Source organism: Mercenaria mercenaria, chromosome 4, assembly GCF_021730395.1.
Source record: "Mercenaria mercenaria strain notata chromosome 4, MADL_Memer_1, whole genome shotgun sequence".
Lineage (NCBI taxonomy): Eukaryota > Metazoa > Mollusca > Bivalvia > Venerida > Veneridae > Mercenaria > Mercenaria mercenaria.
This window is the reverse complement of record NC_069364.1, coordinates 44,652,566-44,679,023: the sequence shown is the minus strand read 5'-3', so window position 1 is coordinate 44,679,023 and position 26,458 is coordinate 44,652,566.

Here is a 26,458-nt window from a genome sequence, read left to right as displayed (position 1 = left end):
AATAGTCACAACACATCGCTTAATTACTTAAAAGTAGTCTTTGGGTAATCAAGAATTGAATTTCATAACCGTCGTAGACCTATAATTATTTAAAGAACTATGTATGGGAAATAATTATGCGGCAAGAATCACATTCGTTCTAGATGCGGACTACACTATACAAGTACATGCAAACAGCTAAAAGTATTGCTTTATGGCAAAATTAATATATTAAGCATTGTGTGATATTACACGAACATTTACACAGTTTGTTCTTTGAGTTGATTCAGTTGTCAGAATAATTTGTATATATGATACACTGATAACGTAACACATAAGCACATATAGTGTTAGACTCCCTTTGCACGATGTCATTGCTATACGTATTGTAGAATGCTGTAAATAATAGGATTTGGTTCATTTATGAACGATTTGGATTAATTACAGTGATAACTAGATCCCAGCATCACACATTATGTCATATAAAAGGGAACCAGATATTTAATAAAGCAAGAACTCGTTGTAAAATACTATGTTTAAATTTAGACCAATCAGAACACGTTCTATGAATAGCACCAATCAAAGCTCGTGTCTGCTAAAGTATAATTAGGTAGAAGGATGACAGAGCGCTCATTCGGTATCCAGCAATTAAGAAGACACATCGAGGATTCAACTAATAATTTATTCCAGTACCTTGATAAGGAAGTTATTGCAACTATAATGTCAGGGCGGATAAGTTATTAAAAAGAAGAAGTTTGAAGTTCATAGACTAAAGAAGAGTTGCAGAATTTCAACAAGGTTTCGAGCTATAGGGCCAGCGCATAGGAGTTTTACCTTCATGGTAGTATTAAATGCTATAGACGATAGCAAATATAGGCTGAACATCGGAAAGCTGAGATAGAGATCCAGAGTTTGGTAATCTACTGAGAGAGTAGGAGAGTTCAAGCTTATAGACGATTCAGCATTATTGGCAAAGTACAGCCAAGGCATCGGGGATATGCCTATATTATTATTATTATTAAACCAGATTTATATAGCACCCTTTCCATGAATAACACGTTCAATGGCGCTTTATATATAGCAAACGCAGCCACATTCAAATTCATCCTCTACTAATACAGACACAGAGCGATCTGACCAGAGGGACAGAGTGAGATAAAGCCCCCAGAACAGATAGAGAGAAATCATTTTAGATACAGCCTGTCCGGCTAACTTAGCCTAGCTCTTTGCGAATAAACAGTCTAGTTCTTTAACGTACCCGTGTATAGCACCGATACACGCGAAGCCGTCTTTCCTGGGAAGAACCAATACAGGCCTTTTAGTTAGGTGGGAGACACCCAAGAGCATCTCAGAAATTTCCAGTGCCTGGACCGGGATTCGAACCCCGGACCTCTGGATTGACAGTCAAGCGTGTTACCACTAGACCACCGGCCCAACGTACTTGAATGCCATAGTACTTGAATGCTACATATGATAGCATAAAGGCGCTGAGCATTCCAGGAGTCAGGTCAATCATATAGAGTTGCAATTTCAATTAAGAGGACAGAGGCCAAGCGTCTATGCGATAGAACTCTTATGTTGTTGATTCAAAGACATTGTCTGACGGAAACTTCAATAAAAAGACCAGTCAAGCATAGTCTCCAGCCTATGGTAGTTTGAGCTAATTATCATGAATTGAAGATTGTTAGTTTGAAACAAACATTTAGTGATTTGCCTGATCCCTGAAATTATATAGCTCATTATCGAAATCATTTACGAATCATTGGTACACGAATCATTTAGGCAAGGTAGCCAGAGGAAAATTCTATATATATGAGATATTTGGTCTCACCAGCTAACGTTTTAACAAAGGACATTATATTTCGTTTGGCAGCTAGTCTAAGACATAGTCACCTAAGGGATAGGACCAATTCCATTGTTCAAGATACTAAAGGCGTAGGCACTTCCCTTGGTCATATAACTCGTATCCTGACATTAATATTGGATTAATTCAAACAGAAGAATCACGTTAACAAAGAAACCATGTCATTTAACTTAGCACAAACGTAAATGAAAATGTCTTTATAATTTATAAACAATAGTAACGAATACATTTATTTTTGAGATGTTATACTCTTATTAATTGAAAAGTTCTTTAAAGGAATACAATATCTTTCTTTCCAGAATTGGTTTCCTTACATATTTTTATTTCTGTGACTCTAGAATAAAGAATTTTCATTTCAAACATATTTAATCGTCAACCTGTAGTCTTACACATTAAGCACTAACAATTAACACAAGTATAAAATGACGAGGTATCGCCAGTATTTAATCGCCCCTATTGAATGTACGCACGTATTTTGTGATGGTACAAAACGCATTATATCTCGTTTTCAACTTCCCATTTACAATGTAAAACAGGGTTTATTAAATCTTAAGCAAAAAAAAAGTTTTTCAAGTATGGTTACCTGCAAAACTTAATCCTCTGTTGCCACTGTTTAAATCTCGCATTAAAGTTACGTGGAATGAATAACTAAGAACGACTGGTATGAGCCTCATCACTATCTATACAACAAATCATAATACAACTGTAGTATAGGAAATACCGCTTCCGGTAAACCTTAACCTTGACCTTAACATTGACTGTTGGAGGCTTACAGTCTTGGGGACATCTTCCTTGATCAAAAAATTGTGTCCTATCTTTAGACAAGCGATTTAAGCATATGTTTTAGAAATATTAATAGCCAGGCCTTGCATTTTACAGCAGATAATTTCTAAATTCTTATCTTGCGCTTATTTCGTAGCAGTAGCAGTCGCCTGCGTTTATTTTAGATGTGTGTAATAAGTAAGGATTTTGAGTTTGCAAATTGTCTTTAGCAGTCTTCTGTGTTTTTTATGACATGTATAGGTTTTCTAACGACTGATGCATTTCTAAATGCGAAGTCCGTATGTCTTGTGTTACAAGATTGTTGGAACATTTCATGTTAATAAACCCATTTTGTGGTATCATATAAGTTCTAGTTACAACGTCCAAGCCATCTGAATTAAACAATAACCTCGGAATGCACAGAATAATCTTAGTTATAATAACACGCCTAGGGTCAGATGCTGCAGCTACAAAAGAAGCGCCTTTCCGGCTTAGATAGTTAAGTAAACATAAAATTAACCCCCAAAACGCATTTTTTTGTCATTTATTTTTACATTAATATTTATTAGTGAAATACATAAAAATTGATAGAACTCGAGCCATTATGAATAACATTATCTTGATTTTCGCATAAATGGCCACTAGTTTTGACATTTTACCAAAAATGACGTCATATGATGACCACCTGATACATGCGTTCCAAAGTGTAAACAAACAAACTACTGTCAACATTCATGCTTATAGACCTATGTAAAGTTATGAAAGTTTGAACAAAATTAATAGGGTGACTATTTGTGCATGGTTTGCTTTTTTGTCTTGCTGGACATTCTGCAAGTTTTGTAATAAAAGTCATTTTGGCCTGAGAGCCGATTAGTCTTTCAGCACAGATGGTAGGTGTTGGAAGTTTTCAAAAAATGAGTGAAGTAAAAAGGTTTCAATTCCCCATTGTTAATGGTTTAGTAATTCAAATTTGGCTTTAGAAAATATAGATTTATATATGCATGTTTATTTCTGGGTTTACAGAATAGGGAGTACTTTGTGATACATGAACTGAGTATAGTCTCACAAACTATAATTGACTGGTTCAACATTAGCAGAGAGGTGTGCAACAAAGTAGAAAAAACAGGTAATATTGCTGTGCCAGGAAGAATTGTGGAAATTGGTAAGAGTATATTTGGGAAGACAAAGAAGCACAAGGGAAGGCGTATGGTAGGAGTGAGGGTCTTTGTGGAAATGAACAGGAAATCAAAAGAATCTGTTGTCGCTTGATGAAGTCATAAAGGGAAACATTTTGCCAGGAACCACCATCATAAGTGATTGTTGAAGGCACATTGTAGTTTTTGCCATAAGGGTTTCAACCACTTAACGGTGCACCACTCCATCAACATCGTGGATCCTGACACGGGAACATATACAACACAACTGAGAGCACCTGGAGGGGACTAAATCTGTTTAACATTATATGAACCTATTTCAGTCAGTATTGCATTAGGAAACAGTTTCTAGCCAACTGTGAAGATCCCTTTCTTGAATTTCCCGACCTAGTAAAAGAGGTATATTATCCCACTTTCGAGCCTACAAAGGAGGAAATGCAAAGTCAAGTGGCATAGAAAACTATTAAATGTAATTAAAACCAAGACAGAAGCAGCTAATCCTCACTCACACTCCAACTTTCAAGAGGTAGTTTGGGCAATAAAAGCCCAACCAAACAAAAAATGATTGGAATGAATCGGTGTAATAAATGGTGAACAAATCGGGTGATTTGTTCACGATTTGATCACGATGCAAATTGCATGGAAATGAGCTAATGAATCTGTAATAAATCGGAAAAAAATCGGGTTAATAAATCGGTAACAAATCAGGTCTTTGGTTTGCTAATAATAAATCGGTAACAAATCGGGTGTGCTAAAGTTGAAATGAAAGGAAATTCGAAATCAGTGGCACTAATAAATTGGTAATTTATCGAAATTCTTTTCCCCTTTTAGCAGTCTTTCTTTTTTTATCAGCTAATTCACTCCGTCTCATTAATGACATTTAAATAATAAGTTAATATAAATTAAATTCACTTTTAATCTTAATATAAATTATATTTATTAATATAAATTATTTATGGAAATACTTAATCATGGTAATACGAAAAGCAATAAATTTTCTAATCAGCAAGTGTATGCTTTTATGCCAGATTCATGTTGAAGAATGTTAATATGTGGGTTAGGGTCAAGCAAAACAAATACCCTTATACATATGCCACAAAGAGCTCTAATATATAATGATAGATTTATGCTAAAAATTTAGAACAGTGTAAATATCAGGACTTAAAAGACAATTTATGTAAGACTGGCTGTTCTATTGAAATCGAAATGTTTGAATTTTCGAATGATGAAACAATCGCTGTGAATGATTCTGAACCTGAGGAATTCATAAATTTGTTTGTGAATGTATTTATCCATGGACGTCACAAACACTGTTTTGCCCATTATTTAAGTCAGCGTCACTATTGCACACAAAAAAGACATCCGCATCAACCGTTCACTTTATATTTCATTTGAAAGTCAAAGTGAAAATGAAAAAAGATATAATTTGTAGGGATCAAAATATAGATTGTGATATTTTTAACAATGCATGAAAACAAAAGTATAGCTTTTCATATTGACAAACCAAGAAGAAAAAATTGTAAGACGAAACTATAAAGGGAAATATAATTTTATTTGTTTATATAATGGAAGTTTTTATTGCGATAAGTTAAATAAGTGCAGCTAATAGTATAAGCAAAGTTAAATTTGATATTGGCTTAAGAGGATATGTTACAAAGCAATAAAAACAAGGACAAATATCCAACAGTCGTAACAGAGAAAAGGAATCATATCTTCATAGAAACAAGGAACTGAATAATACAATGAACAGACAGTTTGATATGAGTGGTAATGAAATTTATTTAGAAAATCCAGATAAGCCCAGCGCTACAGTGACAAGATATGTGTTTAAAAATTCAAAGCGTAAAAGAAGATTTCAATCTCTAAGGTATTAGACAAACACTTAAAACCAAAGCCGACACTACTGAACGATGAACAAAACACATAACAAACAACGAAACAGTAGCAGTTGAGTTACAAGATAAAATTATAAAAAGTTCATTAAAGGTTTGTCTGATGAAGGAACTTGAAATGCAATCTATAATGACAGACTAAGAAATGAAGGAAGTAGTTCGGACCAAACTATACATTATTTACAAGTAAGTAGTGGAATTAAAAGATAGTATAATTAAACACGAAGACCTACAAGCTTGCAGAAGCTGAGAAAAATGTTACAGTATTTGTATCAGTAAGTAATCAAAGAACAAATGAATAAAACTTGACATTGATCTGACAAAAATGCCAGGATTTGTTAAATTCCTTTTAAAGTTAATTTGCAGAATATAAATCTGATCTGAAAAGGAAGCTTCACAAAGAGGTGATGCGCTTGGCACAACATTAAATGACCTTACCAATTAACAATTTAAAATGTTTAAGAAACAAATTCAAGATTTGATAAATATTGTCAACGTATATCACAATTAGAACTATGATGACTCACTTAACAATGCCAAAACTTACAGTAAACGTACCAGAAATATTACTGATTGTAACACTTAAATTCAGGAAATGGATAATGGAAAAGAATTTTCGTTGAAATTGAAATTTGAAGAATATGAGTTTATGTTTCTGAACTATCTATCTTAAAATGCTTATAGAAGGAAGAAAGGTGCCCCGAGTCGGGAATCAAATCCGGGGCGCCGCGGTAATAATATCTTTCCCGCTGTCTATACCAATTTACCACAGAGGAATATGTATTTACCGATCGTTAAATATAGATATCAATAAGAAAAACACTTTCAAGATATTTACAATGGCGATAACAGCATTCAACGAATAACTGTAGGTTCGAATGACAAAAATGGGGAAAGTTCTGGCAAGTTAGACGAATATTTGCTTATTTAATGTATGTCATATGATTTGTTTTGGGACAGGTTGCTTTCTTCACATCTCAAGTAAATGTTTGATGTTTCCAACATAAGCCCTTTCATAAACAAATCCTTGTGGAAATTACACTTTCCCACTAGCATACGCTTAAGGATTTTCCGAGCGCCCTGCTCTTGAAATAATTCAGACACTAGTCCTAATTATGAGGCATCTATTAATCAAAAACTTTTTTTATATTCGGACCGACTTTTCTTGTCTTTCGTCCCATCGGATCCGATTTGGATGGCTGTTTTCGTTAAATTTTGACTGGAACAGCAATAATGACAAGTTTTGTACACATTGACTCTACACATACTTCACCTAAAACGAGGACTTTTCTAAGTCGTTTGTCTTTTTGAATCTAGAATCTCCTGTACTTATTCTCCAAAGGTTTAAATGTTTAAGATACTTCAATTATTTTAATTCTCTAAACATATCCCATATTTTGTCAGCTTAACTTTAAACATAGCATTTTAATGTTTGTACGTCTGTTTTCCTCTGCATCGAATGCACTTATATTAGCTTCTACTCGTCTTTCAAATTCAAAACTGCAAGAATATGGCAATATTCGTAGAAAGCAGTCAGTCACACGTCGCTCTATATTGCAAAATGTGTACATGTATCTAAATACACGATGTCACTGACAAGTAACAGTGCACCACTTACGAGGAAGGGTCACAACAGAGAGCTGTATTGAACGGTAAGTTGCAAAATCACCATTGGAGAGAGCTTAAACTAGTTTACTGAAACCAAATTTATTCTCCAACCCCCATACTATTCACAAAAAGAATGTAAAAAATACGCATCACTAGATGTATCGCTTAGAAACGAAACAGTAGCCACAGTTTTCGATCATACGTACAATTAAAACTTTGGATTTCTTTGGGTTATGTCAATAGGAATGTAAAAAATACTTTCTGTTTCTCTCTGGGGACCTGGGATGACTCCCAGAGATACAGGAACAGATGCTTGTGTGTCATTTTAAATTCCCATAACAAGTATGATGTGGGTGTGTAAACAAAAGTAAGAAAGTTATAAAGGTGAATTGCAAATGAAAACAGACAGACATTTCATACCTGAAAAAATTATAGAATGTTCAGAAAAAAAACACATTAGTAATCATTCGACGCCTAAGAATTAGAAGGGCGTAAGTTGAAAGTCATCGTTTTCGGCAAAACGAAAAACAATATTGACAGATACGCCCTTCTAATTCTATAGAAGTAACAGAAGGGCGTAAGAGGACCCTGCTGGTACAACATTTAATTGCAGATACGCCCTTCTATTACTATGATTCTGAAAAAAGTCTTTACTTATGTCCTTTAATTATTGGTGAATTTGGTCAACACAACAGTTTGTAACACAATTTTTAATAGGATTATGCCCCTTGGTATGTAGTTTTAAAATATATATCATTAATAAAAGGGCGTAACTTACACTTACGCCCTTCTTATTCTGGGCCATTGAATTGACTGAGGTATGTCTATAAAAACTATTTTTTCTACAACATAGAATTTGATTGAATCCTGATTTTTCAACACTTTATAATACAATTAGAAAATGATAGGGTCGTGTGATGGAATTTGTGCTAGACTGATTTGAAAAAGATCTCACAAATTTTCATTATGGGTGTCTATGGGAAAATCACAATTTTGACAAACTTTTCGCGAATAGAATTTTTTCTAGAATGTAGATTTTGATGAAACTTCTCAAAAACTTAAATAAACATTTGGCCTTTACTATGGTGAAATAAAATATACAGGTCCGTTTGCTTTTTTTAGAGATATTTGCCCAAGATCAAAGAAATTCGCGCCTTTCAAGCTAATTTTAAGACATTTTTGGACATATATATATCTATAGATTGAAGAACAGAAATATATCTCTAAATTATTATTTTTTAACAGAAAATGAATTTCTGTTGAGATCTCATGGAGAATATATTAACAAAAACTTTACGTAAACAACCGTAAAGCGCTTCAGGCAGTTCTGCAGATTGTATTTTGATTAACTGCTGGAGAGAAATGAACATCGCAGAAAGGCTATACACATGGGACGAGAGACATCCATATTGATGTTTTCCTGATATTGTTTGCCCTCAAATTAATGACTGGTGCCGCTGGCAACGCTACTCGCAGTCCAAGCTGCAAGTCTGGACCTAGAGTCGCAACATGAAAACTAAGCTGGGCACATGGGTTCAAATAAGACACCTTTAAGATTTCTGAATGTAAAAGCTGATAAATTCAACCAGTTCATATATATATTTTCTATTGTATGGTTATATTTCAATGATACACTTATGTATGGATCTTAAAATAGTAAGTTGAGATCGGATTCGGTCAAACACCTGATTGGGTCACTCTGACCAGATTGGGTAAAAGATCATCTTATATAAATTTAAGTAATAAAAATGTCAGGATATGTAAATACCGAGCTCACGTATATAATAAGACTACCTAATAACAATTCTGGTTCGTTTCATAACAATACAAGAACTTGACCAGATTGGGTCATGTCTAGCATACCGCACCAGGTCTATTGGGTCTCTATAAAAATACTGTTTAAACGTTAAATCCGGGTTAGTGACCAGAACAAATACGCTAAATAGATAGAATAATCAAAGATGGGTAAGCACCACCACGTGGGATTTCATTTTCAGAAGCATCTGCCCGGTACAGTCACAGAAACACAACTGACAACTAGCTGTCAAAAATGTAAACAATGATCCGCAATATAGCATTTGCCGCAAGTAAATGCGAGTATGATGTCACGCCCGGATAAACAAATGTGCAGAGGAATCGCGCCTATATTTGCGAGCGTGATTTCTACGATAAATATGCTAAATGGAACGAAAACATCGATTAAAATGAATAAAATACAATCCATACTTACTAACAAAACCAACAATCAAGGTTGACAGCGAGCAATAAGCGTAAAACTAGCAATATAACTGGAAACTATCTGGGTCGCCAGACGCATATGAAAAGTATAGTAAGAAAGCGTCTCAAAACTGTCAGTTAAATGTCAAGCATAGCATTGCCTCCTCTTCTAAGAAATGGTCCCCAGTTTAAAAGACATGGACGTTTATAAAAACCATAAAGGTACCAAACTAGATTCTATAATAAATACAAAACAGCTTTTTCAGATATGCAAATAACGATCCATGCAAGCCTGATTCATTACACAATAATTTACCTAACTTATCATCTATACGGTATTTAATTAACAATAGTATTAAGATTAAACTTCAGTTGCACAATGTCTTGCATTAATCCTTTATATATGCACATACATACTTATTATTTCGGAGCATTAAAGTACAAGAGCATCATCTGCAGACAAACCGTGTCACACTTATACGGATAAACAGACATACTGTAAATTTAACTCAGCATAACAGGGGTAACAATATTTTTATAAAATATCTAATTTAAGGCTTCAACTACATGTATATTAGATAATAATAATGCAACCTATATTATGGTACCAGATCTGGTGTAGCCTTGATGCTACCAACATGCTCGAAGCCTTGTTTTACTGACTAGGGTAGCATTTTTAAATTGCATGACAAAATATGTAATAATATTTTATATTTTAGTAATACATGGCACAATTACATATGAATATTGACCATAAAGAACACCAATAAGTGACAAGAAAAAAAAACACAACAAAGTGGAAATATCAGCTGTAGCTTAGTCTTCAATGTTAATATCTAAACAAAATCATGAACAACAATACATGTATATAAGACTTAACATTAACGAACAGCAATATGAATGAAATATGAAAACAATACGAATATTATGCAGCATAAATTATGAAACATGCTCATGTTTCATACAAATTTTACTCAATAAAAATACATCTCTTTCCAAGTTTTCTTGTCAGTCCAATAATTACATTATTTACAAAATCATGACATCTTGTTTCCTAATTATTTATAATTAATTAATTATAACATTGCATATTTCAGGCAGAAGTCCTATTGCAACACATACAGCAGCCATAATGACGAATGCAGAGACTCTAAGTATATGCAATCATATAATACTGAAGTGTACAACATGTAACAGGTACCTATCATTTACTATGTGTGTAAACATTACACAAAATAATGTGAAGCGCATATTATGCAAACAATTAGGTGTGGTTTACAGTCTAACAACGCAATAGTGCATATCTATAGCCACCAATACAAAGTTAAGATCCTGGATTCAAACCAGTACCTAATATACCCGAAACAAATGCATTATAACAATATTATACTTAGTTACAAACATGTGTTAACAATACAGTGCCTAAGACTGTAAATATGTCGGGGAAAGGTACCAAAAATTTTCTACCTGAAACTATTTAATTATTTCAACCTACACTAACAGTCTGAGTTCTTGAAATTTAAATGCATGTGTTTAAATCAAAATTTTACAACAATATGCAGAAACAAAAATATGTAAAAATTTAAATGCAATTCTTAACAATTAACAGGAGCAGTACCTTTCCTACTATTATGTGACAATGCAGACGAGTGATGACTAGACAGTAACTTTAAGAGATAAACTTTAAAAAGTAAGTTAAGTGTGATGTAATGATAAAGTTAACAAATTAAAAATTACATATGTTTATAAGTTTTATCAAATCTAATACAGTCTTCTTATTTAATACAATATACAACTTGCCTTCGGATGGTGGTTTCTGGAATATTTTTCGTTGTATTTCTACTTCATTTTCATTACAGTGCAAATGTTAAATTTCTTCTTCATTTTCATTATATTTCAAATATTAAATTACTTCATTTTCGTTGCATTTAAAATCCTGAAATTCATTATCATTTTCTGGATTGATTAATTAATACAATAATCTTTGTCTTTCTTCTCTTTTACAAGCTTTTCCAGAATAGGGAGAGCATAAATTTTGTTTCAAATAGTAACTCACTTCTACTGCTGGGCAGAATGTTTAAAGAAAGTTGTCCTTTTTTACTTCACTTTTTATATAATTAAGAATAATGTGAAAAAAAAACTTTAAATCTCTATCCAAAAATATTTCCTCAGTGTCAAGGTCTGCTAGCTCACATAAAAATCTAGCCGACGCTTATAATGATGTTGTTCTTATCTAAAAAAAATTCCGGAAACATTCAATCTAATTCTCTTTTGTTGGTAGTTTCTGATCATGTCAATTTTATTTAGTTTCATTATGTTCTCTTTCTTTCTATCATCTATTTTTTATGCCCCCGAAGGGAGGCATATAGTTTTAGAACCGTCTGTCAGTCTGTCTGTCTGTCGGTCTGTCAGTCTATCCGCAATTTTCATGTCCGGTCCATATCTTTGTCATCCATGGATGGATTTTCAAATAACTTGGCACGAATGTGTACCACAGTAAGACGACATGTCACGCACAAGACCAGGTCCGTAGCTCAAAGGTCAAGGTCACACTTAGACGTTAAAGGTCATTTTTCATGATAGTGCATTCGTGTCTGGTCCATATCTTTGTCATCCATGGATGGATTTTCAAATAACTTGGCATGAATGTGTACCACAGTAAGACGACGTGTCGCGCGCAAGACCCAGGTCCGTAGTTCAAAGGTCAATGTCACATTTAGACGTTAAAGGTCATATTTCATGATAGTGCATTGATGGGCGTGTCCGGTCCATATCTTTGTCATTCATGCATGGATTTTAAAATTATTGGGCATGAATGTGTACCACAGTAAGACGACATGTCGCACGCAAGACCCAGGTCCGTAGGTCAAAGGTCTTAAACTCTAACATCGGCCATAACTATTCATTCAAAGTGCCATCGGGGGCATGTGTCATCCTATGGAGACAGCTCTTGTTCTTTCATATCTTATAATTTTCTTTCTCATTTTTCTATTCTTATTCTTTCTCTTTCCTTCTTTGTTCTTCCTTCTTCATTCCTCGTCTCTCTCTTTCTTTCTCTTTCTCCTCTTCTCGTCTCTTCATCTCCTCCTCATTCTTTCTTTGTTTTTCTGCTCCTAACTTCTTCATTGTCTCCTCTTTCTCTATTTCTTTCCTTCTATTTTACTTCTTCTGTTTCCTTCGTTTCCTCCTCTTTCTTTCTTTCCTTCTCTTTCTCTTCTTCTGTCTTCTTCATTTCCTCCTCTTTCTTTCTTTACTTCTCATTCTCTTCTTCTATCTTCATTTCCTCTTCTTATTTTCTTTGTTCTTCCTCTATCTTTTTATTTCAATTTTCTTCCTCCTTCTTCTGTGCTTCCTTTTCCTCTTGTCTACTCCTTTCCTCAATCTTTCTCATTTCTTTCTTCTTTTTCTGTGCCTCTATCTCTCCTTTCTTCTTCATTTCTTCTTTCTGTTTCTGTTCATCTTTTCTCTTTTCTTCTATTTCTAATTCCATTTCTTCCTTCCTAATTTCTTCCTCAATTCGTTTTCTTTCTCCCCATCCGCCCTTCTCTTCTTGTCTTTGCTTTTCTATTTTCTCTCTTTCAGTGTATATTTCTTCATTGTTGTTTCACTAAACGGCAAGTCCACCACATTACATCCAGATCTTGTAGCTACCGGGTTATTTCTACGGTCAAAATATTCTGCGTTTCGGTCAAAAAAATCGTGAAAGAAATTTCTGCGTGTTTAATTTCTGCGTTTTCACATAAAAGGAAGTGAAATTTCTGCGTTTTCGATACCAAGGAGGAAGTTGTTGCCCGCATGATTGGACGACGTGAGAATGATAGCGTATGAAAACAATATACTAAATTGCCGGTAACTGTTGTTAAGTAGCTTTGCATTTAATGAATACATTGTAAGATATAATAACATTGAACAAACGGTATATTGGCATAACATTTACACAAGTATAAAGGTTACTAAGGTATAGTTCTGAAGATTATCATAAGGAATTAATAAGAACAACTCAAGTGAATTCACACAGTTTATTACATTTACTAAATAAAAATCAAACAAACAAAAAAAAGAAACGTTTTCTGAGAGGTTAACAGTTAGGACTTTGATTGACAATCACACCTAACTATCGGTAATTGTTAGATGACGACGGTAATTTCAAATAATTAGATCATGCCATTGTGGAGTTCGGATTATCTCGAATAACATATCGTGAAACAACGTTGATGAAAAATGCAGATATTTTTGCGTTTTAAATTTCCGCTGGATGAATATTCTGCTGGAAATATTTTTGCGATTCTACCGAGAGACCGCAGAAATGCAGAAATATTCCCCCGGAGAAATAACCCGCTATACGGTAACTTACAAATGTTGATGATGAAGAGTTTTAGTTGATAAAGAATTTGATGATGATGAAGAATTTGACGACGATGCTGAATTTGATGATGTTAATGAGGATGACAGAGACCGCAATAAAGACGACAAATTAGGTGAGGATATTGCTTATGGTGACCGGTCCCTGATGCAAGGGCGTTTGTTTCCTTGGTGATTATATGTATTTAAGCTATTTTTTCTCTAATTGCCATATGAAGCCCTTGGTCTTGTTGGAATTCTAATCATAGGGGGCATGTTTGTCAATAATTAGATCGTCAACATTTATATATAGCCCTGCAGAATCTTCTCTGCCTCAACCCCTCTTGCACCAGATACTGTATGATATCTTATAAGATCCTCTCTTGACGTGTGACAATAACTTCCAGGAGTATTTCTTAAGAAAATCTTTCCACAGTTTAGACATTTATAACTTATTTGGCTGTGTTGCTCAATGAGATGTGAACGACATTTCCCTCTTGTCGTAAAGTATATATCACCACAGATCTTGCAAGTATATCTTTTCTGGAATCAGAAAAAAATCGATTAAGTATAAATTCTCAATATTCTAATCCATATAGTATTACAGTGCATAAAAATAATATATTTTACTTCTAGCAATGTCATTTTCTTTTTATATGTGCGAACACAGAAAAGGCTTGATAACTTTGGACACAGCATGACTGTAAATTGAATGGCAATTTTGCACATAATTCATGTATTTCTGCATAATGATGCAACTTCAAATAGAATCATGAAAATAAAAAGGACAGGCTGTAATTGCACATTATCAATTTGTTACATTATCTGCACAACATAACCTTGCTATGCTCTGCAGAGATATGATTTTAATTTGTCGTGATGTACTACACGGGGTTTCTGACATAACCCTTGAATACGGTACAAAAATGCTACTAATCTTCAATGTCAAAACTGTATAGGAAACCTTCCATGGTCTCGTGAGTTTACTACTTCGACCGAGTTTCCTTTGTGGGTTATAATACCACACCTGATCACCTACACCATACTGTCGGAAGTTAGTATCGAGGTCATATTTCTTTTTCTTGACCTCACTGGAGACTTTAAGCTTGTTCCTATCATATTCATGTATTACTACCATTCTTCTTTCAAAGGCATTTACATTATCAGAACCATGTTTTTGTCTCGTTTCAGCATTTTCTAATTCAGGCTGTTCGAAGACAAGATCAATTGGGAGCCTTATTTCAGAGTCATAGACCATAGATGCGGCTGTGACGCCAATAGCTACATGTGCAGAACTACGACGAGCCATTAAACATAAAGGTACATACTTATCCCAGTCATTTCTACGTTCGGACACAAATACTGTTAGCATGTCGAGAATACTTCCGTTTACACGCTCAATTAAACCCGAACTTTGCGGTCGAAATGGGGTATTTCTAGTCTTTTGAATACCTAGTAGTTTACATAACTCTTGAAATATTTTTGACTCAAATTGCGCACCTTCATCGGAATGAATATAAAGCGCTATGCCAAACCTTGAAAATACATTTCAATTAACGCCTTAGCAGCTGTCACTGTTTGGTAATGGCACTGCCTCCGTCCATTTCGTAAAATCATCTGGCACTTCCATTAAATACCGATTATTGTTCGCAGTTTTACCAAGTGGGCCGACAAAATCTATAGCTACTTCTCCCCATTTAGCACCAGAGGTGAACTGTTTCATAGGGGCCTTAAATTTAGTTTTTGGCATTTTTTTGAGATGCACATACACTACATTTTCAACACCACTGCTCTACTGCATCACGCACATCGTAACAGAGAAATTTCTGTCTTATTCTCTTCAAGGTTTTCTTCACACCGAGATGTGAACTGGTCAAAGAGTCTTGAGATTCTGACAATATAAACTTAGTCAAACATTTCGGAACTACTAGTTGGAACTCGGCTAAACTTCCAACATCATTTTCCAATTTTGGATAAAGCAAGCCATTTCTTATTACAAATTATTCCCACCTGTACCAGTAATACTTCAACTCTACCCCAAATGGAGAAATGATTCCAGTCTGGTTTTTCATTGGCCATTACCCACTGCAAGACATGTTTCAGAATTGGGTCAGCTCATTGTAACTCGCCTACATGTTCAAAATTTATGATCTCGATATTCAACCTAGAAACATTTTCTCTACTTTGATTGGCGTCTTTTACTTGCTTATTTGAATTGTCAACAATTCCTTGCGATTCTGCAATAGTCAGATTACAGTCTCTACTTGACTAACCGGGTAAACACTCATCATTCACAGGATTCTTGTCAAATACTGACCTCACTTCGATAGACACCTTTGAACTATGTTTGCATGATCGTATGCTACATTCGCTCTTCCTGTCAGATACTTTAGATCTTACCTCGTTAGAAGAGTGCATGGTTTGATCTTTGTTAACCTCAACCAGTAGATTGTCAGATTTTGACATTCTAACCACGACACCATTTAAGGACACAGTTGACCTCACTGTAATGTAGTCATTTCTGTTGCAATTTCACTTTTTCAATAGGCTCAGACTCTCGTCCTTATATTTCGTACTATTAGGAGTATTGCTAGCTGAGTCACAGTCAGTTAACGATTTCTTGACCTTAACCGGACCTAATTTGTGATCTTTGACGTTATTCTCTGTGAGTATTTTACTTTCATTTCTACAAATGTTTTGCAATTTCGCTTCGTCACTCAAACGTTCAGATTTCCCGGGTGGTTTAGTGTCAAGGTACAGCTGACTATATCTCGCTGCCGTCAAGTGTGACTTCTTTACATTACATAAACTTAGAATACAGTCTACGCAACAGCAGATTTGTAGCACGATTTGTTGCAATAGTAACAGTAAGACCACGGATGTCTTAACCACAGCTAAACATTGAATGGACAGTATCAACAGTATGCTATCATTGAGATTACCATGATCCCCTTTTCTCTCAAAGTATTCTTAGCTGTCGACTGCGCTGTTGGTCTTCACAATCTAATTTTCTCTTGGCTTGATCATTTTCAAGTTTCTGTTTTCTAGTGATACTAACTTTACACTAATGAACCGTTTGAAATCTACTTTCTATCCTATCACAGTTTTCACAATTTTCATTATAACACGGTCTTCTTGATAATGCGTCAACGTTTGAGTGTATTCGGCCTGGTCAATACAATATCTCAAAGTCATATTTCTCAAGTATGATTATGGACCCATCGACATAGTTGGCCTTCAAGATTTCTGAAATTTGTCAACCATTTCAGACTGGCGTGATCACTTCGAATGGTGAATTTCTATCGTAGAGATAATGGTGGAATTGTTTTACAGATATTACAACAGCATCTAACTCTTTCCTGGCCACACAATATGAACGCTCTGACATACTTAAACACTTAGAAAAATAGGCTATGACCTTTTCTACACCGTTTTAAACTTGACTCAAGATTTCGCCATATGCCAACTAGCTTGCATCAGTGTCTAAAATGGAATAATCGTTTTCAGTAGGTAAAGCCAAAATTGAACTGTTTATGAGTGCCAGTTTCAACTTTTGAAAAGATTTTTCACACTCAGAGGTCTACAAGAACTTACAGTACAATACTTGCAAAACCCTTTATAAACTTTCGGTGAAACGATACCCAATTTATTTTTTGTTTCTGAAAGTGTATATTTTAGTAATCTTGTCTTATCAGCAAAATTCTACCTTGACACAAGGTCCGGCTCACAATGAAAGGCGAGCATTTAATGAATAAACCTTGTGTGAAAAATCGTGGACCTCGGGTTTTTTGAAGGTCTCAGTCGTACAAATAATAATTTTATAAATTGGTTTTGAGTTTTTAAAGAGATTTTATCGTTCTAATTATAAATGGAAGTGGGGGTGGCATTTCTCAAATCTTATCATATATCCGGCTCGTCCAAACTGTAAAGGTATCAGAATATCATATTAAAGGCACTGATCTCCAGGTTTTGGCTAAAATGATCGTATATACTTGTGAAACTGAAACGGAATCACGGAAGTTAAGTTAACATAAACGACAACAACAACAATAAAAACAATAAAAATAATAATATGTTTACGAATCGGGTCGAGAGAGGCTTGTATAAATATATATCAAAATTATTGAAAACTGGGAATATCAAAACCTGCCATGTCTGATAAATCATGCGCAAAATAATGAAATACAATTACTCTTAATTCCGCCTATTGTGAAAATTTCAAGACCCTCATTAGATGATGGGTGTCAGTGTCCGCCTTTTTAGTTTTGGTCCAATGACAGGTTAGCTGTTAGCAGCATTTTTTTGTCCAATGACCATGGCAGGGGTCTGACTTCGCATTTCCAAACCACGTGATCAAAGAGGTGGAGCGATCGGGCGTTTGGCGACTGGTCAGTTTTATGCAAGCTATGTATTATACTAACTGTTTACAAAAAAAGTGAAATATGATTTATTGACGGATCTCGAATATATAAAATATGTGTTGTATTTGTTGCAAAAGTTTTATTGCATTTCATTTCATTGATTTAATCATGAATATTATGATATTATCAAGTAAAAAAAGGACGAATTGTGTTTCGATACCATACCTTTTTAATTTATATTTTTAAAAGATAATTACAAATGTGACCATTCATTTAGTAAGAAAAGCATGTTGAGAATGTCTTGAGTGTTTTCTGGTGTCTGTGTTATAATTATTGAAAATAAATTCACTTCAGTCTTGTCAATTTTATTGGGACCGAATCTAAATCATAATCTCACGGTTGATCCTTTGCTTGAGATGCGTGTAAACTGAAATTGAATTTCGAAAAGAAACATGGTATTTACAAACCTAATTGTTTTACTGCTTTCTGAATATTGTGATATTTACATTTTAGACAGAACAAGCCGTGTGCATTTTAGTATTATAAAATGGAGCATTTCTTTATGAAACAAAACCATATATAGATGAAACACTATATATTGTTGATTCTTTCTCATTATGTTAACTTATTGTAACAAAGATTGCATGTTTATGACATTTATCATTTACACTTTTTTGCAAGAAAATATATATAAATATATGATAACTTTAACTGGTAATACCGTTTTCATTATTATGGTACTTTCGGATATTGTATGTCAATAAAACCGAATTATCGAGTTTTCACCTAACCTTTAGTTTATTCGTATTATTTTCATAAATCATTATTTTATATCATTATGTATTTATCAGCATTTATTCCTTCTACATTCACTTAAGGAGGTAGGTTACCTTTATATTTGTATGTGCGCATGTCCAACCGGAAGCTAACGTGACGATTTACGACGACGTTTACGACAAACTAAATGTGTTTGTATATTCATTCTGAAAACAAATCATAGACCTGTCTTCGATCTGACGCTTTATGGTTTAATAAACGCAGAAATAATGAATAAATTGCCGCAGAAACGCTTCAAAACAATGTTGTCTTAAAATGACGTTATTGACGTCATGACTTTACGTGTCAGTTACCGCGCAAAATTAATAACTTTTATCTTGAAAGTACGTAATTCTGTGCATTTTCTTTATTCAAACTATTTTCAAATAACCATTATTTGCTGAAATATTTTTTTTTGTCTCTTTTGCTCTGAATAATAATCAATATTTTGCTTCTTTTATGTAGTTATATTGAAATGTTATGCGGAATGTAAGAAAATGGATGATGGTAACCAATGTTATTTGGAATATAGTTGGATGAGAGGTTACTTGTAACGGCCATTTTCAAATAAAAAATCTAGCAGTTTGATTTGTAATACCTATTTTTCAGGTTCCGTTGATAATTTGTTACTTATATACTAAAACTGAGATCTAAAATTGTTCAAATTTCAGAAGAAAATTGTGGTTTCTTGAATTGAATTGATGTTACCATGGAAACGAAGCCCGTGACCTATGTATCTAAATGTAAAATTCAAAAGCGTTGACACTAGTCTATTTAAGAAACACAGCTTCGGCTTTTTATTTTCATTTCAACAATATCCATGAGAATAATAGTAGCATGCTGAACGATTTTTCCATGAACAATGCCAGACGAGGGGTACTGCTGTAAGTATTCTAAGCTTAGAAATTTGTTTGAATAAATGCAGATAACACGAAAATATAACTTACGTTAGAAATAATATGTTTTAAAGCTACATCAGCTAGAAAGATAATCTTATTCAATATTATTTTATAAGAAATTACGACAAAAAGCAAGATATAAGCCATTTTAAACATCTCTGTTGCCATGGTTACTTTAAACTTTTAAGAAAAATAGGGTACCATGTATAGTGCTTGGTATTTTGCTAATAATATTTCCCAAATATTCCATGTTGGTCATTAACAAAATGGCACTGAAGCCGTCGAAAACTCCTATTTTTATACATAATTGTTTAAAAATGAGAGAAAATGCGTTACCATGGAAACACGACCCCGCGACATATACATTTTAAGCGTATATTAGAAAGCTAACGTGCATACTAGTAAAATTATAGATTATGCTGACTTCTACGGATATCAGTGAAACTAAAATACACTGAAAAGTGTTAAATAGCCGTATTTTCCTTCTTCTTTCTATATGAAATACCTTTGGAGGGTCATGTTCTTCAAACCTGGATAAAAATTGAACTTGAAGGGACAGAGACAAACGAAACTGAGATTTTAGCAGTTAAAACTTAATATTACACGAAATACAAAAAAAAATGCTGCGGTTCAACTAATTTGAATTTACCCATGTAACAAGGTAACCTACCTCCTTAAGGAAAATTATTTCTTTCAATTCCATTTCACACACTTTTCATGGTCTAGCGGGAATCCCTGCTGAGCTAATTGCACTTCCGTTAAGTACAATTACATAATCGCCGATAAGAAGCAGATAAACTGGGTGGGGGTGCTTTTGCAGACTGGGTCATCATCGGTTAGTTTTGGAAATGATTTCATAACAGGTTTGGAATAGCTGGAAAATAATAAGCAGCGTCCCCTTCTCGCTCTTTTTCCCCCTAACTTTCTATTCCCATACATCAGAGGTCCGTCAAAATCCCGAAGAACCATGGCAGACCTCTGGTATGCGAGAATGTTAGTTTCATGATCTGTCACACTTAGAAGAATTTTTCTATTCAATTGAATCGTTATTATACTGTTTACTTTGAAGAAATGAATCATTGTAAATGAAAAGCTATTGTTAATATTTTCGTATATTTACACCATTCTTTATTCACATAATAATACTTGGAACAATTGATACGTATTAGACCTTTCTGATAATACCGAGATGAATCAATACTGATATTGACAACTCATTCAAGGTCTTTAATTTAATTTAAATGATAACATAAATAGATGCACACAGTCTACCTTTATCAGGCGAGATCCAAACGAGAGCTTAATTACATGGCATTGCCCGGATGTATAAAATGTCAATTTATGACTTTGTATAATGTCAAATGTGACACGAACATCTTAAATGTACTGATGGATTAAGTGATGACTGCACATCGGTGATTTATAGACGAAAGAAACTCGTGTATCCTGCTTTTAAATTTGAAACTGATGTGTATTAAGTTATAAAAACGTTGTACTAAACATTTCTCTTTAATCTGAATCTTACTGTAAAGTGACATCTTGTAGTTAAAGGCCTAGATTCACTACTATATAAGTGCCCCCACCCCCACCACCACAAATCCAATATACAACTCCCATCTTATCTGCTGCTATAATCAGCGATTATGTAACAGTAACTGATTAGAGGGCAATTAGCACAGCAGGGACCCCAACTAGACCATGAAGATGTGTGCAGTGGAGTTGAAAGAAATTAATTTTTCTTCAGTGAATGTCGAATGATAAGAATAAAAGTTATTATTTTGATATAAAATGATATAATAACTATTACTTAAATGTTATAATAACGATGATAATAATAATAAGTATAATAATAATAATCCTCATAATTATTATTATTATTATTATTATATTATATATAGGATGATAAAATATACAGTAATAATATTGAAAATAATAATGATAACAAAACACAAGTATAGTGAAAACTTCATGAGTTCTTTGTGCTGACAAACAATATTTTTCCAATTGGAAATTGATTTTCATGTATTCATGCAATCAACATTATTTGAATATAAAATCATTGTGTTCTATCTATACTCAATTTTCATTTTCAGTATGTTGCCAAAAGTGACTTTTTCATGCTTTGCTTTGTAACCTTGAAATGCACATTATGGAATACTTCCATTTCAGAACTATCTAAAGCATAACGAGACTGTACATATATGTACGATATCAACGTAAAACATTATAACTGTGCACCTTATGTGTCAGATTGTAACTATATGTATGAAAAGTAAACGGAAATATCAACAAGTTGAACTTTTCCTGTCAACTCAGTTTTTTTATGTATCCGTTTTTAGTTCGAAGAAATCCTTTATATATTTTTATCAATGATTATCTGTTTGTAACTCGAGCTCGATTGAACATATTGTCTTGATATGACTTTTTTTCAGAACATATCAAAAAGAAAAGATAAACAGTATACACTTACTTCATTGCACTGAGACAAATTATGCCAAACATTCATTTAAAGTAGAAGATGCGTTTAAGTTCGCAAATGATATCACAGGAATTCTGCTTTTAGAAACTGGCTGCGTCAGCTGATATGCAATGGAAAAAAACCGTTTTATCAAACAATCATCAAAATTGAACGATGTCGAAACATAGTATAATGGCGAAGCGCTACAGTACGATGGTGAGGTCCGCCAAACTGTCGCGCTTCGCCATCGTACTGTTCTGCTTCACCATCTTACTTTCGCGCTACACCATCGCACTATCGCGCTTAACCATCGTAGTGTCACCATTACACTGTGGTGTTTGGCTATCGCACTGCCACGCTTCATTATCGTATTGTCAGGCTTCACCATCGCAGTAATATCATCTTTCTGTTGCGCGTCGCCATCACACTGCCGCGCTTCACAATTGTAGTGTCACCATCGTGTTGTTGTGCTTCCCCATCTTTTCTCTATTTATATAAGGATCGACGTTAAATTAACTTTGTATTGTATAGTATTGTCTACTCGGTCCAATGATTAAATAATCAGAACGTTTTCCGACACGTGTACTATTTTTATGAATATCACCAGAACTGATAGAATTTAAATGAATATCACCTGGCTGCTGTTTTCAACTAATGTCAGCAGGGCGCTATTCAAATAAAATCCGCCGACAGTGTGTCACTCAAAAATATCATCTGACATGATGATATTTAAAACATATCCTACCTTAATATTTTTCGAAATGTACTGTTAATGAATAGTCTTCGTTGGTCTATTCCTATTTTACATTGTTTCTATGAGGTATAAAAATGAATATCAACCGGTAGGATGTTGTACAAACAAACATCACTCGACCGAGTTGTACTTATAAGCAAAATATCATTGTATTCAAAATTATAATAATGTGTATGACACACTTCAGCTCTTTTCATACTTCAAAATGTCTGGTGTATTCTATCTACCAACTGATAAATATATAATAAATGACTGACTAATGCTGTATATACTTATGCTATGTCTGCCTAATGATGGATATAAAAATACATATAAGGTCTGCCTTATGATGAATATTCATGTAATGTCTGCCTAGTTCGTATTTCCTACGTACAAAGTATAAGGCAGACAAAGAATTTTATTTATATTTGATTTCTCAGTATTTCAAGACGCGGCTTTTACTATACAATTTAAAAAGGATTTTTTGAAAGGGAGCGGTGGTCTAGTGGATAAGGTGTTGGCCGCTCAATCCAGGGGTCGTGGGTTCGAGCCCCACTGGGGTCACGACCATGACTTCTCATATGACGCCAGTACTGGTTTTCCAGGAAGCGGACTCGAGAGTGGTTTCAATAAGCTTGAAGCTTTCATCACAATCGAGCTAAAACAAATTAGTATAAACTAAATGGCTTTTCATTATAATTGTGCAAAACAGACCTCGAAATGTCAAAAAAAAGACAACATATAAACAATGTCTGCGGAATGCTGCTTTTTAACCTACTGTCTGCCTAAAGAAGAAAACAGTGGTATATACGTAAGAAAGGCATGTGAAGTCGCGACGTCAATATAAAGGGATGTAATTCTGACGTTATTTGTCTCAAAGAGAGGTAATTAATATTGTTATTTGATTATTTAGAATTTAACTGTCACTGTAGTCTATTAAGTTTTTAAGTTTTTGTTTAAAGCATTAAAAAAAAAAAATATTTCGTGAACCTAGCTGAAGTACTATCTTTTTTCATTATAAAGAATGGTAACATTTGAAACTTTTAATCTTTATTATGTTACGTCAGAGGTAGCAGTTTCTTGTTACAGTAAATAGAAGTAACAGAAAGACAGACCAGCAACTACTACAATAACATTATTTTATTCATGTATTTAAGTAGCAATTAAAATACGTTCAAAAATGTCAAAGATCCGTAAAATTCCAGCTTATATGTAGATGTTGTCCAAATCCTGTCCAAGTCAAGTTTAAATTCAATCCACAGTTTAGAAGTAACTTTAGTTCATCCCCAAAAAATGATTCTTCTCTTCAAATATAGCTTTCTAAATCCAAAATTTAGAAAATTCTCTTAAATATTTCCAACTATCTAGATAATATTAATACACATCGTTCTCTTTATAAAGAATCAGGGAAGGTTGCAGAATTTTCAAGTAATACTAAGAATGAAAAGAAAATTCTGGATAAGCAAGGACAATATTTTGTTAAAATAACTGTGATGCACTGTTTATCAGCATTATTACAGACCACAATAGAATATTCTAGATTAAAGTTTACATGATGTCTTAAAACTAGTTAAGTAAACAATAATTCTCCTCAGGGGAAAATGGCATGTACATAACATTTACTGGAAACGTCTATATATTTACTTTGTGGAATCTGTCTAATAGAAGGGTCTCTTATCTCTTGTGTGTGAATAGTTCTTATTGTTCTCAATTTATCGTCAGCTAGGCAAATATGATATTCCCCACACCCGTTACAGCTGATGATATATAGTACATTTTTTGCATCACAGGTCATATTTCCATTTACATTGCCATTCTAGTTGAAGAAATTACTTTCTTTTATATATCTGCATACAGAATAGTTTGGTAGTTTGCATTTTATAATGGTTAAAGGTCCGCTGTTTTTAAACCTTGTTTCAAATCTAGCTTTTGTCAATAGTTCGCCGTTTTTTGTTTTGTTTTGTTTTTTGTTTTTTTTTGTTTTTTTTTGTTTTGAATTTGCGAGTACCTCTTTCATTTTAGTGTCTGACCATTATCATAGGTAAATTAGGTTTGATAATTGTATATAATTCATGGGTTTTAGGGATGAATGTAGACACGTAAGGTAAAATGTCTTTACGTGGATTAATATTTGTTTGAATTAGTCTCTCTCTTGGAATTTTAAGTGCGTTGCTTATTCCATTTTGATAGTTTTAGAATAATTTCTGTTAAAAGTTATAACATAAGTCCTTTAAGGTGTATATTCTTAGTATTAGTATCTGAAACAATTGTGCAGATACGTCTTGCTAAATCATATGGTATGCTTAGTTTTGTTTGTTTAGTGTGGCATGTTTTAAAGTTAAGGTATCCCCATCCCCCTCCTGTTGTCTGCCTGTTTGATTACAATGTGGTCATCATCTTGTAAGGACGTAATTGCTTTCCTTTCTTCCAACGTTATATTACATTTCTGATAAACATATGTGTGTGTGGAAAGGTTTTATAAGCTTCGATAAACTTGTCACCACAGTAACGTCATGTTACTTTTATATGTACACTGATGAGCCGATAGTTTGTATTTTTATAACTAAATTCTGTTAGAAAGGAAAGGTATGCTTTCCTGCATGCAAGTATATCTGCGGCTTCTCCTCCCAACTAAGTGATAAACGAAGGCCACCATGTTCACTTACTGATACTGGGTTCATGTCAAAGCTTCTAACTCCTATACATTATGGCATGATGCTCACGTGACTGACCTTGTCAAAACTTATATGTCTTGTTTTTCTTAAAGTGTGTTGCATACAAAATACTTTCTTTTTGTTTCCAAAATTACAGCATCACACTCTTAAATTTAGACATCCTTATTATCATTTTTACACTTTATTCGACCTCAAGATTTTACTGGAAAAGCAGAAATTATCAAATACTTCGGAAGGTACATTTATTTTATGTAAGAAAGTGAACATTTATAGCATATAATACTGATCCATGATAAGACATGACGATGAATGACACTGTTTAACTGAAATGCAAGATATTAGTAATCATAGCACTTCCGGAATTATAATTACGACTATAAAATATGAAGAAAAAGTATGGAAATTTAGAAGGAATTTTAGCTCCGCTTATCAAAGGCGGAAAGATATTAGATGCAGGCTAATTTGAAAAAAAAATGTTTGACTATTAAAGTGTGTTTTCTAGACATACTTATCCTTCTTATACTTTTGGGGATTTTTATCTCTCTTTCCCATAACCGCCTATAATATACGGGGGTGTAAACCATTTTGCTTATTGTCAGTCGACTGATAGGTAGACCATTTAATTTCCGATCCATAAATTAAAAGCTTATTGGTTAAGAAATTTTGTACCACAATACATATATTTTTACAACAATGTAT